We start from the raw sequence: 12,542 nt of genomic DNA on the forward strand, positions 1-12,542 counted from the left end.
AACCTTTAAAAGATCTAGAATATATTTGTGTTATGATAATAACAAACAAGAGGACAAATAATTTACCTCTGTCCCAAGAAAGTAATGCAAAGAGCCAAGATCACGAGTAGGAAAAGCCCGTTTAATATGAGCAAGGAACTATTGCAATTGAAACTCTATAGAAGTTGTGACCAAAACGTCATCAACATACACCAGGATGTAGTTAGTAGTAGACTCATTGCGAAGAATAAAAAATGAAGTGTCAGCTTTCGAAGATTGAAAACCAAGACCATTTAGAAAAGGTAACTAGGGAATAAAACCATGCACATGGTGCGTACTTAAGATTATAAAGCAAATTGTGTAATTTACACATATAGTCCGGATGAACAGAGTCAACAAATCCATGTTGCTGTGACATATAGATATCATGTTCTAAAAACCTATGCAGAAACACATTGGAGACATCCAATTGTCTAGTAGGCCAATTATGAATAATAGAAAGTGATAAAACTGTAAGAAGAGTATTCATCTTCACAACTGGACTAAAGGTCTTTGCATAATTTTCCTTATATTACTACAGTTAGATCAAAATTTTACATTTAATCATAGCCAATGGATCAAAATCCTAATACTAAACTCATTTAGTTTATGTCTTCTATTTTTTTTTCCTTACCAAAGATGATTGCATTCTTTCTTCTCTTCCTCAAGTTGCTTTCTTGGTGATGACTTTCGTCTAAATCCTATAAAATCCATAGCAGTGATCGGGATCGATCTAGACTCAACTGATATAGAGCATTAGATCAGCTAGACCGCCAAGACTTAGGTCACCATGAACCCCATTAACATCATCTTCGGTACCTTTCTCTAATCTCTTGATAAGAAAAGACTAAGATTTTGCTATGTTTTTATTTTTTAAGATCATTGCATGTTGTTTATATGGTTTGATGATTTTTCTTTGAAATCTAAGGATTTAGATTTGTTTACAAGTCTAAAGCTAAGATTTTAGATTTCGTTGAGAATGAGACCTAGCTTGTTGGAAAGATAATTGGAATGTTGCTAGAGATGAGCAAGTCTGAAATATTTAACGCCATGAATTCCCTGAATTCCTTGGCTTTACAAGTGCTAAAGGAGGCCAATGCTTTGAAGAAAACAGATACTGCTACGCTTTTGCCTGAGTTTGCTTACTTCTTAAGATACTAGATATAGTGTTGATTCACACTGGATAATTGTTGTTCTAATTGCATTTTTTTTTTATGAAAATGCATTCTCATTGCATTATAAATCTTTACTAGGAGACTTTCGACTTACATAATTTTGCCTCTTTTTTCCCTTTTGTCCTACCTCATTCCCGGTTTGGTTGTGTTGTGGATGTATAATAAGGAAGAAAATTAAAATTCAAGTTTTCTTGATTTCCTAAAGCTGAAGGTTATGTCCCTTAAAGTTGTAATTTTTTGTTGTTTGGCATAGATTATATCTTTTAAAATTGGAACTATTTTTGCCTATTATTTTATTTTACCATTATTGCTATCATTGTTATTATATTATTGAGAAATTGAAAATATTTTTAACATGAGATTTTACCGTCATGAATTGTATAATTTTTGTTGTTTGGCATAGATTATTTCTTTTAAACTTGGAACTATTTTTGTTTGTTATTTTATTCTACCACTATTGTTGTTATATTATTGAGCAATTGAAAATAATTTGGATTGCAAATATTGATTAGAAATTATCGAGCTCGAACTTGAGCTTTTATCGAGCTTAAAGTCAAACTCAAGCTTTTAACAAGCCTAATTCGAGCTCTTACCGAACTCAAATTGTAGCTAATATATACGAGCCATAAACAAGCCAAACTTAAGCTCGACTTTTTTAAAATCATAAACGAGCTTCAAACGAATTAAGCTCAAACCGAGCTTGATTTTCATAATCTTCAATTGAGCTGAACTCGAGCTTCAATATAAAAGTTCGAATCGAACTCGAGCTGAGCTCGAACTTGCAGCATAACTCCATTAACCAAACCTGAGCAACTTAAAGCTCTGCTCGGGCTTGATTCGTTTACAACCATAGGTGAGATAGGTTGTGAAATATGAGAAGAAGTAGGAGTAGCGTGTTGTGATATGGGAAGAGAAGAAATATTTAAATTTAAATTGTGATTTGTGGGTTGGAAAATTGGAGAATGTGAGCTATTAGAAGGAGAGAAATAGGTGAATAAAAATTAGGAGTTGTGTGAATTGGAGAGGAAATATGAGGATTACCAAGATTTTCAAAATTAGAAATTATACCTGGTGCTACTGCAGGACCATCCAAAATAGTATGTTCCAATAACAGTAAGCCATACTGTGGAATCAATTGACTTGGATAAAACTTGCATAGCTGGAAAATGATGAAATAAAAAATATTTCTCATGGAATTTAGCATGACGGGCTAAATAAATATGACTAGAAATAGAGTCAAGAAGCAGCATGGTTGAGGCTTTGTCCTAAATATACACATCCTAAAAATGAACTTATTTTTGTTGTATAGTCGAAGCAAAGGAAAGATAGTACAACCAAACAGTTTTAAATCCAAATAGTTAGGGTCCTTTTGAAACAAGAGAGAAAAAGGTGACTTGTTCTTTGTGGTGTTGGAAGGCATAAGATTTATTAATTGAGTGCTAGTCTAGAAGGCATAATTCCAATATTTGAAAGGAATAGAAACATAAGATAACAATATGAGATCAGTATCAACTATATGATGAATTTTTTTTTTTCAGCAATGCCATATTGTTCATGTGTATATGGACCAGCAGTACGATGCTGTATGCCATGAATTTGGAAATATTTATTAAGCTTTTGGAATTCTCCACCCTAATTTGAATGAAAGGATTTAATCTTAGAATTAAATTGACATTCAACATTTTTTCAAAATTGATGAATAATTGAAATACGTCACTTTTATTTTTCATAAAAAAAATCCAACAATAATGAGTATAGTCATCCACAATAAGAAACATGTAACGATGACCTAAACAAGATAACAAAGGAGCAGGACCCCAAACATCAGCATACCACTACAAAAAATTTGCTCATTTGCGACCGATAAATCAGTCGCAAAATGTAATAAATCAGTCGCTAAATTCAATCAGCGATCGATTTGCAATCAATAATAATCAGTCGTAAAATTGCTCGTCGTAAAATATTTTACGACCGAATTACTAATCGGTCGCAAATTAGCAACTGAATTGTCGGTCGCAAAATTTGGTCGAGTCTTCCTTCTGAAACTTTGTCGCAAATTGGTCGCAAACTATGTCTGTCGCAATTATGAAAGGGTGGTCACAAATGTTGAAAGCGGTTGGTCGGTGATTTGTCGCAATTTTAAATTTAACGGTTACAATTTTGGTTGCAGTTCGGTCGCAAATCCGTTGCAAATATACAATTACAAAAAAAAAATTAATAATATTAAAAACCATAATTTTTTGCACCTGTGAAAACCGGCATAAATAAATATTCATATATATCTCACAATCACAACACAATAACAATCTAAAAATGTAATTGTTAATGTAATGTACTGTACAAAAATATGAAAAAACCACAAAAAGCTAAAAAGGTCCAAAATCAAATCTACGAGGTTGGTCATCTGCACAATCCAGTGTCGTATTACCAGGAGGAGTACCTGCTGGATGTGTCGTAGTGTCAGCAGGAGTGACCAAGGTATCATCTACAGTATCAGGATCAAGAGGAGACGGCAGTGGCTATTGCTGAGCTGTCGAAACATCTCGATCTGTAGTAGGCGGAGGATCAGAGGAAGAAGTACCAATACCAGGCTCACCGGACATCCGCATGACATGTGCTCTAAGCTCTGCAAGCTATCTCTCCTGCTCATCAACACGAGCCTGTAATGCAGTAAACTCCTCGGCGCTGTGGTCCTGAGCCGGCTGCAGAAGCGTACGATGCTGAGCCGCAGTAAAACTATGATGCCTAAGACCCGATGCCATATACTTTCCTCTTCTTTTCGCCCCCTACGGCCTCTAGATAAAGTGCTAACTCATCAATTCTTGACTCAGCTTTAGATTCAGCCTGAGAAGAAACAAGATGCTCGCGAGTTGTACTGTAGTTCTCCTGAAATAATAAATTAATTAATCAATGCAGTTGCAAGCTTTATTATATTGAACTTGTACACGTAAGAAACAATTAGAAGGTAAATGTGAATATTCTTCATTGTTACTTACATTGATGCCCAACGCACGTCTGTCGACAAACGTATTTCCATCGTGGTCCTTCGTATGAGTGTAAGTAAACACCTCCATCGGTGTGAGCTCACAACCATATTTTTCAGCCTGTAATGAATTTTTAATCATGATATATTAACATGGTGTCATTTCATTAAACATCAGTTTTGTAACTGTGACAAGTTGACTCATTAATAATCGAGATGTCTCTATACCAGATATTGACCCACCTGTGTGTTGAGAAGGTCCTGCTCCATCACCGCCAGTCTCACTGCGCCTATTTTGTGCAAATATCTCACGCTTTCTCTTGAATGCAAGATCCTCCCAAGCCTTTTGCCAGCTCTCCTATATCTCTTGAGACACGCACTGCTGCTTCTTATCACTTTTTCGCATCCTATAGGTGAAGTCAGCATACCGTAGAGCGCATAATTTCTCCCAGGCCACTTTTAGCATAACCGTAATTGCCTCTTCCCATACGAAATGCTTCTGCAAAAATGAAAAATAAAATTTCAATAAAGAGAGGTAGCTTGATTAATTATAAACATTGAATGAAGATATAACTTAAACCAAATCGTACCTGAAACTCTTCCCAATAAAAGTCTCTCGCCTCTTGTGGTACGACATCCCATGTGTATCCATCTTTAGTATCCATCTTTAGTATCCATCTTTATCGAGGTGTAGCTTGATTAACCTTATAATTTGCCTTGATGCTCGACATGATGGATATATGCTGAGAAAAAAAACATAAGTGAAATATAAGTAGAAGAAAGCATCAAAATCTGAACAAAACCAAGTACAAAGGAAAAAGTAAATAGGTACTTATGTCCCGCTACCAAACTAAGCTTGTTACGTGGCTCTGATGAAGCTGCAAAAGAAGTGACAAATGTTATAAATACATATAAATAATTAATATATAACTAAAATGACAGTAATGACATTTATGATTACCTAGTGCAGTAGGTGACTGTGAAGCTGGGGAAGACTCTACTGGTCCAGGAAGTGAGGTAGAAGAGGAAGGAATAGAAGGAAGTGATGGCGGCACGGGAGGCTGAGTAGAGGATGAAGCCCCAACCGTACCTGAAGAAAAAAGAGGAGGGATAGTCCCTCCTCATCCACGTGTACTGAGTCCTCGGGCATGACCTCCACGCGAACCACTGTCGGACGCATCTAAATCAAATGCCCTGCCTCTAGCCATCTGTACTACAGATAACAGAACCTACATATGTATGTATACAATTATATGAATTGTAGAACATGTGGTAAATATGTATAAAGAAATTGAATAACATTAAAATTCTTCATTAATAATATTATATATACATCTATTAATTTATTAACTATAATACATGTGGTTCGAAGTATTAAGTGTCTTCATCATCATCTGCTTCCTCTTCTTCTTCTTCTTCCTCTTCTTGATATTCGTCTTCTGAGGTACCCATGATGATTTGATCTTCTTCCTCTTCATCATCCGTTGCTCCTATTTCAACATAAGTTCCGCTTTCATCATTTAATCTATCCGTTAAATCTCCAACAACTTGCATCGGTTGCATATCAATGCCAATTTCTTGAAATGGCTCAGATACTGTGAGTGAAGCAAATTGTTTGGTTTCAACTACATGAACAACTGATCTAGGCTTGATTTTACATACTGCCATCCAATCGCAACGATCTCATTTCAATGATGGATATTAGACATAGTACACTTGTGCAGCTTGCATTGCCAACACAAAAGGTTCATACTTCGTATATCTTCTTCTCTGATTAATATCCACAAGATTATACTTAGGATAAACCTTCATGCCAACATTTGGCGTAAGATCAGACCATTCACATTTGAATAAGATTGTGCACTTGATTGGTAGGCTTGGATATTCTAACTCCAAAACCTCAACCAATTTGCCATAAAAATCATTTGACACGTCACTGTAGTTTGATCCCTTTATGCAAACACCACTGTTCATCGTCTTTCTGCTTGTCCCATAACCCTCCGTGTGAAACTTGTAACCATTTACAAAGTAGCCAGAGTAGGCATTAGCAACCGGTAGAGGTCCCCTTACTAGATCTGTAATGAATCTGTTACCAATATCACTTCCCAAGCTTCGAGCCTATGGGAAATAGTAATGACATGAGTGAAATCTAAGAATGTACACATATATGTTATGTAACTAGAAAGTTACATACATAACATTTGAACCATTCTGCAAATTCAGAGTCCAGTTTTACATCAACTGCAGTATCAGTCAAATTAGGATTTTGAAGCCTCAAAAGCTTGATATATTTCCTATTTATGAATGAACAAAATTATCATAAATATGATTTAACTAAGCCCCAGATCGGGTTTAGACACTCTACAAGATTTATACTTACTGTACAAATGGTGTAATCTCTTCGCAATTCAACAAAATATAGGTTTGAGCCACTCATATCTCTATAGCAGTCAATCGTCTTTTTTTATTTACCAATCATATGCCCAGGATAGGTGAAAATTATTAGATTTCCTTCTAACTCAGATTCTATTGAAGCTCCTCTGTCATCATTATGTGGCACTCTCCGATGCTTGGTGTAAACATGTGGTTCAAAGTAGTGTGAACAGAAGGTGGAAGCTTCTTGCACCAAATATGCATTGTAAATTGATCCCTCGACCTTTGCCTTATTGCGCATATTCTTTTTGATTTTCTACAGGTGTCTGTAATTGTACAAAGCCAATATGTACATATGAGTTGAAATAAAATATGTAATGATTAGAATGGGATGTTAGTGATTCACCTCTCAAATGGATACATCCATCTATATTGTACCAGTCCTACTATATGACATTCATAGGGCAAATGAAGTGGCAGATGCTCCATAGAATCAAAGAAGCCGGGTGGAAAAATTTGCTCCAATTCGCATATCACTATTGGGGTTTCTCGCACTAATTGGTTCATATCATCGCATCGGATAACAATCATCGTCAATTCCTTGAAAAAGAGACTAAATTCTATCATTACTTCCCAAATTTTCCCTGGCAATAATTCTTGGAATGCCACAGGAATCAATCTTTGCATGAAAACATGACAGTCATGGCTTTTCATGCCAAACAATCTGTATTTCCTCATGTCCACACATCTACCCATATTTGAACAGTATCCATCTGGAAACCTTAATGATCGGACCCATTCGTACAATAATTGCCTTTAGGGTTTATCTAAAGAATAACATGCCTTTGGAAACTTACTAGTAAATACAGATTGCTCAAGTTCTGGTCGACGACAAATTTCCTTCATGTCTGCTCTCGCTTTTGCATTATCCTTGGATTTCCCCTCAATGTTCATGACAGTGTTGAACAGATTTTTAAACACACATTTTTTTATATGCATCACATCAAGGTTATGACGGATAAGAAGTGAACTACAGTATGGCAAATCCTAGAAGATGCTTCGCTTTTTCCATCCGCTATTCCTACCAATTCTTCCATTTACCTTTTCTGCACCTAACTCTTTAACTTTCATAAGCCCCAGATCTTTAATTTCTTGTAATATTTCAGCTCCAGACTTCACAGGCGGAGAGGGATCAGCAATAGTCATGTTCTTTTTAAAGCATTGTCGATTTCTCCTCCAAAGGTGAGATTCTGCTAAGAATTTACGATGACAATCAAACCAACATTGTTTACCTCTATATTTTAGTGTAAATGCATTAGTGTTTTTCATGCAATAAGGACAAGCCAATTGGCCTACCATACTCCACCCAGATAACATTCCAAATGCTGGAAAATCACTGATGGTCCAAAGCAAAGCAACTTTGCATTATGAAATTCTGATTGGCTGAAATATGGAACGTTTCAAACCCATACTCCCATAAATAATTAAGTTCGGCAATCAAAGGTTGCAGAAACACATCAATTTTGATTTTCAAATTGTTAGGGCTAGGTACAATAATACACAAAAACATGTATTCATCTTTCATACACATTGAGGGTGTTAGATTATATGGTGTGACAATGACAAGCCATAATGAATATTATTGTCCTAATTGGCCAAACGGCTGAAACCCATTAGTATAAAGCCCCAATCTCACATTTCTGATATTAGCAGCAAACAGAGGATGATTGTTATTAAAGTGTTTCCAGGCTTGAGAGTCTGACAGATGAGTCATTATACCATCCTCATATTCATGCAAAGCATGCCATCTCATGTGTTCAGCTGTTGTCTTAGATGCATATAACCTTTGAAGGCGAGGAACAAGAGGGAAATAATACATCTTCTTGAAAGCCTTCTCTCTTTGCACTCTACCAGTCCCTTGGCCCCGCCGTTGATGTCTTGGAAGATTACAAAACTTGCATTCTCTTAATTCGGAGTCAAGACCTCAGTATATCATACAATTATTTCAACAATAATCAATTTTTTCCACGGGTAGTCCAAATCTCCAAACTAATTTTTTTTGTCTGGTAAAAATTATCAAGCATCGAATGGCCTTCAGGCAACATTTCTTTTGCTAACTGCACAAAATCATCTTAACACCTTTCTAAAAAATGGTGCTCCGCTTTCATGTGCAGTAATCGTGCCACAACAGATAGAACTGAATGATTCCTGCATCCAGGCCACAGTTCACTGTTAGCTGCACTTAGCATGTCAAACAATTGTTGTGCTGCATAGTTTGGCAATTCCTCCATATTATCCCAATGAAATTCTACTCTACTCGCATCGATTACCATATCATTGCATTGATTACCATACTGAAATTGATAAGGCTGACCTTCTAAACTTACTGGAATAGAGCGGCCTGGCCTACTGGAAACTCGAGGTTCACCATGATGTATCCATTTGTAATAATTTTCCATGAACCAATTTTTGCATAAATGAAGTTTAATTGTATCGATATCTAAGAAGGCTTTATTTTGACACTTCTTGTGATTACATGGAAACCTCAACATATTACCATCCATACAACTAGGATTACCAACTGGAAACTGGATAAACGCCTCCAATCCTTGCAACAATTCTTGTCATAATACCCCATTGATCTCGTACCTCCAGTACATCCAATCTCGATTAGTCCGCATTTTTTTACCTAATTAACACTTTGTTTATAAATGGCAAATTATATGTAATTGCATTAGTCCTAAATCATCCTTAAAACATGGCAAAAGTAATGTTCCATTTACATTTCTAACTTACTAAGGTTATTTCTATAATAACGGTGACTCTATATATGTAAACTCACTAAGTTCATTATTTCTAACTAAGGTTATTTATATATATAAAACATAATCAGTTTTTAAAAAAATTTGCATTTTTAAAAAAAATTTCGGTAGCATTTCGGCATAACATTCCCAAATTCTCAAGTCAAAACACAGTAATATAAACACTTCTATAGCATCCCAACATCCACCAAAGTCAAAATGGCCACTACTAGGCCGCCAACTCAAACGCATCATTCATTTCATTTCCAATCAAACAAAAACACAAATCAACATAAACTAATTTAAAAAAAATAGTATGTTTTAAATTTTAAATAATAAGAGCTGCTTTAAGTGGGCAGCGGTTTATTTTATATAAATATTACGGAGTCTAATATTAAAATTGATTTAAACGGTGAGACATGCTTAAATTTAATAGAATATTTCTCTAAAATTTAAAAAGACAGTCACGAACCTTAAAACGAGATTCCCATAAAAAAAATTATTAGCTCTTATTTAATATGACCATTAATAATTTTGTTGTACATTTTTTTCATAGAAAAATAAGAAGCACTGTATTTTAATTGCTTATAATGAGGTATAAGACATGAAACAGCCTTACAATTCAAAAGATAGATTGGACTTGTGACATAGAATGATTACTTTGAGTTGTCTTAAAAGTTGATTAAATTCAGGAAAAATAAATAGAAAAAAACGAAATAAAGCTGCAAATTTAAGCTGTTCATTTGATGAGTTTCTTTCTTTTATTTATTTTTTTTCAATTTATGTATAATTGTATATGTATTTTTAATTAATACCGATATGTAAACAATGATTATGATTACTTTGAAAAAGAATTTATTCATAAATATTCAAAGACCAACATCATAAATCTAACAGCCTAAAACCATAATCTAATAGCCTAAAACAATTTATTCATAAATATTCAAAGATCAACTTCAACCTAAAACCATAATCTAACAGCCTCCCATAACAAATTTTACCTCCTAAAATTAAAATCACTAAGCTAAAACAACCACAGAAACAATAATCACTAAACCCTAAACTAAATGCATAACTAAAAAAACAACAATAATCATCCCATAACAATAACCATCAAAAAGAAAAAACAACAATAATAACAACTTTTACCTCCTAAAATTAATATCGCTAAGCTAAAACAACCACAGAAACAATAATCACTAAACCCTAAACGAAATGCATAACTAAAAAAACAACAATAATCTTCCTATAAGAATAATCATCAAAAAGAAAAACAATAATAAAAACTAGAAAAAAATGAAATGAATTCGCTCATTGCAAAACGAAATCAACACACTGAAAAAAAAACCAACAAAAAAAACTAAAGAGGCGTACCAGACCAACGAACGCGAATGAAGCTCCTGCAAGAATCTCCGGTGACCGACACTGCAAGAGAACAGAGGAGGACGCAGCTAGGAGGGGCTGCAACACGATAGAAAGGAGAAGAGGAAAGAAGGTGGAGGGCTGCAACACGACGCCACCAAGGGCTTATAAAGCCCTATTTTTTTCCCCAAATAATTAAAACGTCAGTCCCAATTTTTAATCATGTGCTGTCATTTTTGAATAAGAAAATTGTGACCGATTTGCGACCGATTCTATTAGTCTCAAATCGGTCACAAAATGAAACTTAAATTTGGCACTGAATTGCAGCGTGCAATTTTGCGATAGGCTTTTAAACGGTTAAAAATCTGTCGCAGAATCGGTTGCAAAGTAGTCGCAAAGTAGCCGTAAACTGAAAACCAAACTGGCGGAAATTATTAGCAGTAAAATTAGCGACAGATGCCATGTCAATTGCAAATCCGTTGCCAAATCTGTCGCCGTTTGGTTGCAAATCCCTCAGTGTATATTCAACCTCCCAACCATTGCAATTGGTCGCAATTTCATCGCAATATTGCGACCAATCTAAGTCGGTCGCAAAAACGCATTTTTTGTAGTGAAAGGATACAACATCTTTGCAATTAGAAGTGATCATGGAGGAGAATTTGAAAATCAGAAATTCAATGTTTTTTGCAAAGAGTCAGGAATCTTCCATAACTTCTCAGCACCTGGAACACCCTAACAAAATGTAGTAGTGGAACGCAAGAATAGAACTAGGCATGGCCACCGGTTCGGTTCTAACCGAAACCAAACCGGAACCGAACCGTACTGTAGACGGACCGAAACTGGACCGAAACCGGCGGTTCAAAATTTTGAACCGGAACCGGCGGTTCAAGGGCCGGTTAAGGTTCATGTGAATGTTAAAAAATGAACCTGAACCGGCCCGGAACCGGCGGTTAACCGTCGGTTCCGGTCCGGTTCGAACCGGATTCACATATAAAATTATTTATGAAAAAAAACATCATCATTTTAATTTTAAAAAAAAGAAAACATCATCATTCACCTTTTTTTGTTTTTTTAACATCATCAACGTTTAAATTTTTTTTACAAATACCTTTTGACCTATGTAATCATCATCATGAATATAATATACATTAAATTCACACAACGTTAAACTTAAAGTTCAAACAAAGTTCAAACGGCTATAATTATTTTATTATAATTTATTTATTTATTTATTTATTTATTATAATTTACTAAATTATCCAAAAATATAATTGTTTTTTTTCTGTTGTACGGGACAATTTGGGAAACTACATAAATGAAAAATATGTATAAATATGATGAGTTGATTATTTTTTTTTCACAACCAATTATATTCTATCTCTCCTCTTCTTAATATTGCTTTATTTTCATACATCCAATTCTAAATTCTATTAAATTCATATTCCATTTATTCATTTTTTTTCCATAATTCCATTTAAAATTATGGCACACAATTCACAAATCTCCAAGAGAAAGCGAGTTGCTCAAAGCGTGGAAGAAATTGATTCAAATGATCCATTGTTTGATTTTTCACCACAAGAAGCAATATCTCCTAATATTTCAATAGGTAAACCACCAAAATCAGATATTTTCAAGAAGCACTTTGCAAAAATTGTTCAAGATAATGGAGAAATCAATGCGGTTCGATGTAATTATTGCAAAAAAGAATATGCATTCAAGCTTGGAGGAGGATATGACACTCTCAATAGGCATTTAAAATCACATCATCCAAGTGAGGTAGGAATGGATGTAACTCAAACTCAATTATCGTCATTAAGGTATGGTGATCCT

General features: G+C 34.8%; 1 pseudogene; it reads right to left on the reverse strand.

Annotated features, from left to right (window-relative positions):
* Positions 1 to 6,552: 6,552 nt before the first annotated feature.
* On the reverse strand, positions 6,553 to 8,362 carry LOC149495559 (uncharacterized; annotated as a pseudogene).
* Between the last annotated feature and the right edge of the window lie 4,180 nt (positions 8,363 to 12,542).

Source organism: Jatropha curcas, chromosome 6 (genome assembly GCF_041381405.1).
Source record: "Jatropha curcas cultivar XTBG-Jc1 chromosome 6, XTBG_Jcur_1.0, whole genome shotgun sequence".
NCBI lineage: Eukaryota > Viridiplantae > Streptophyta > Magnoliopsida > Malpighiales > Euphorbiaceae > Jatropha > Jatropha curcas.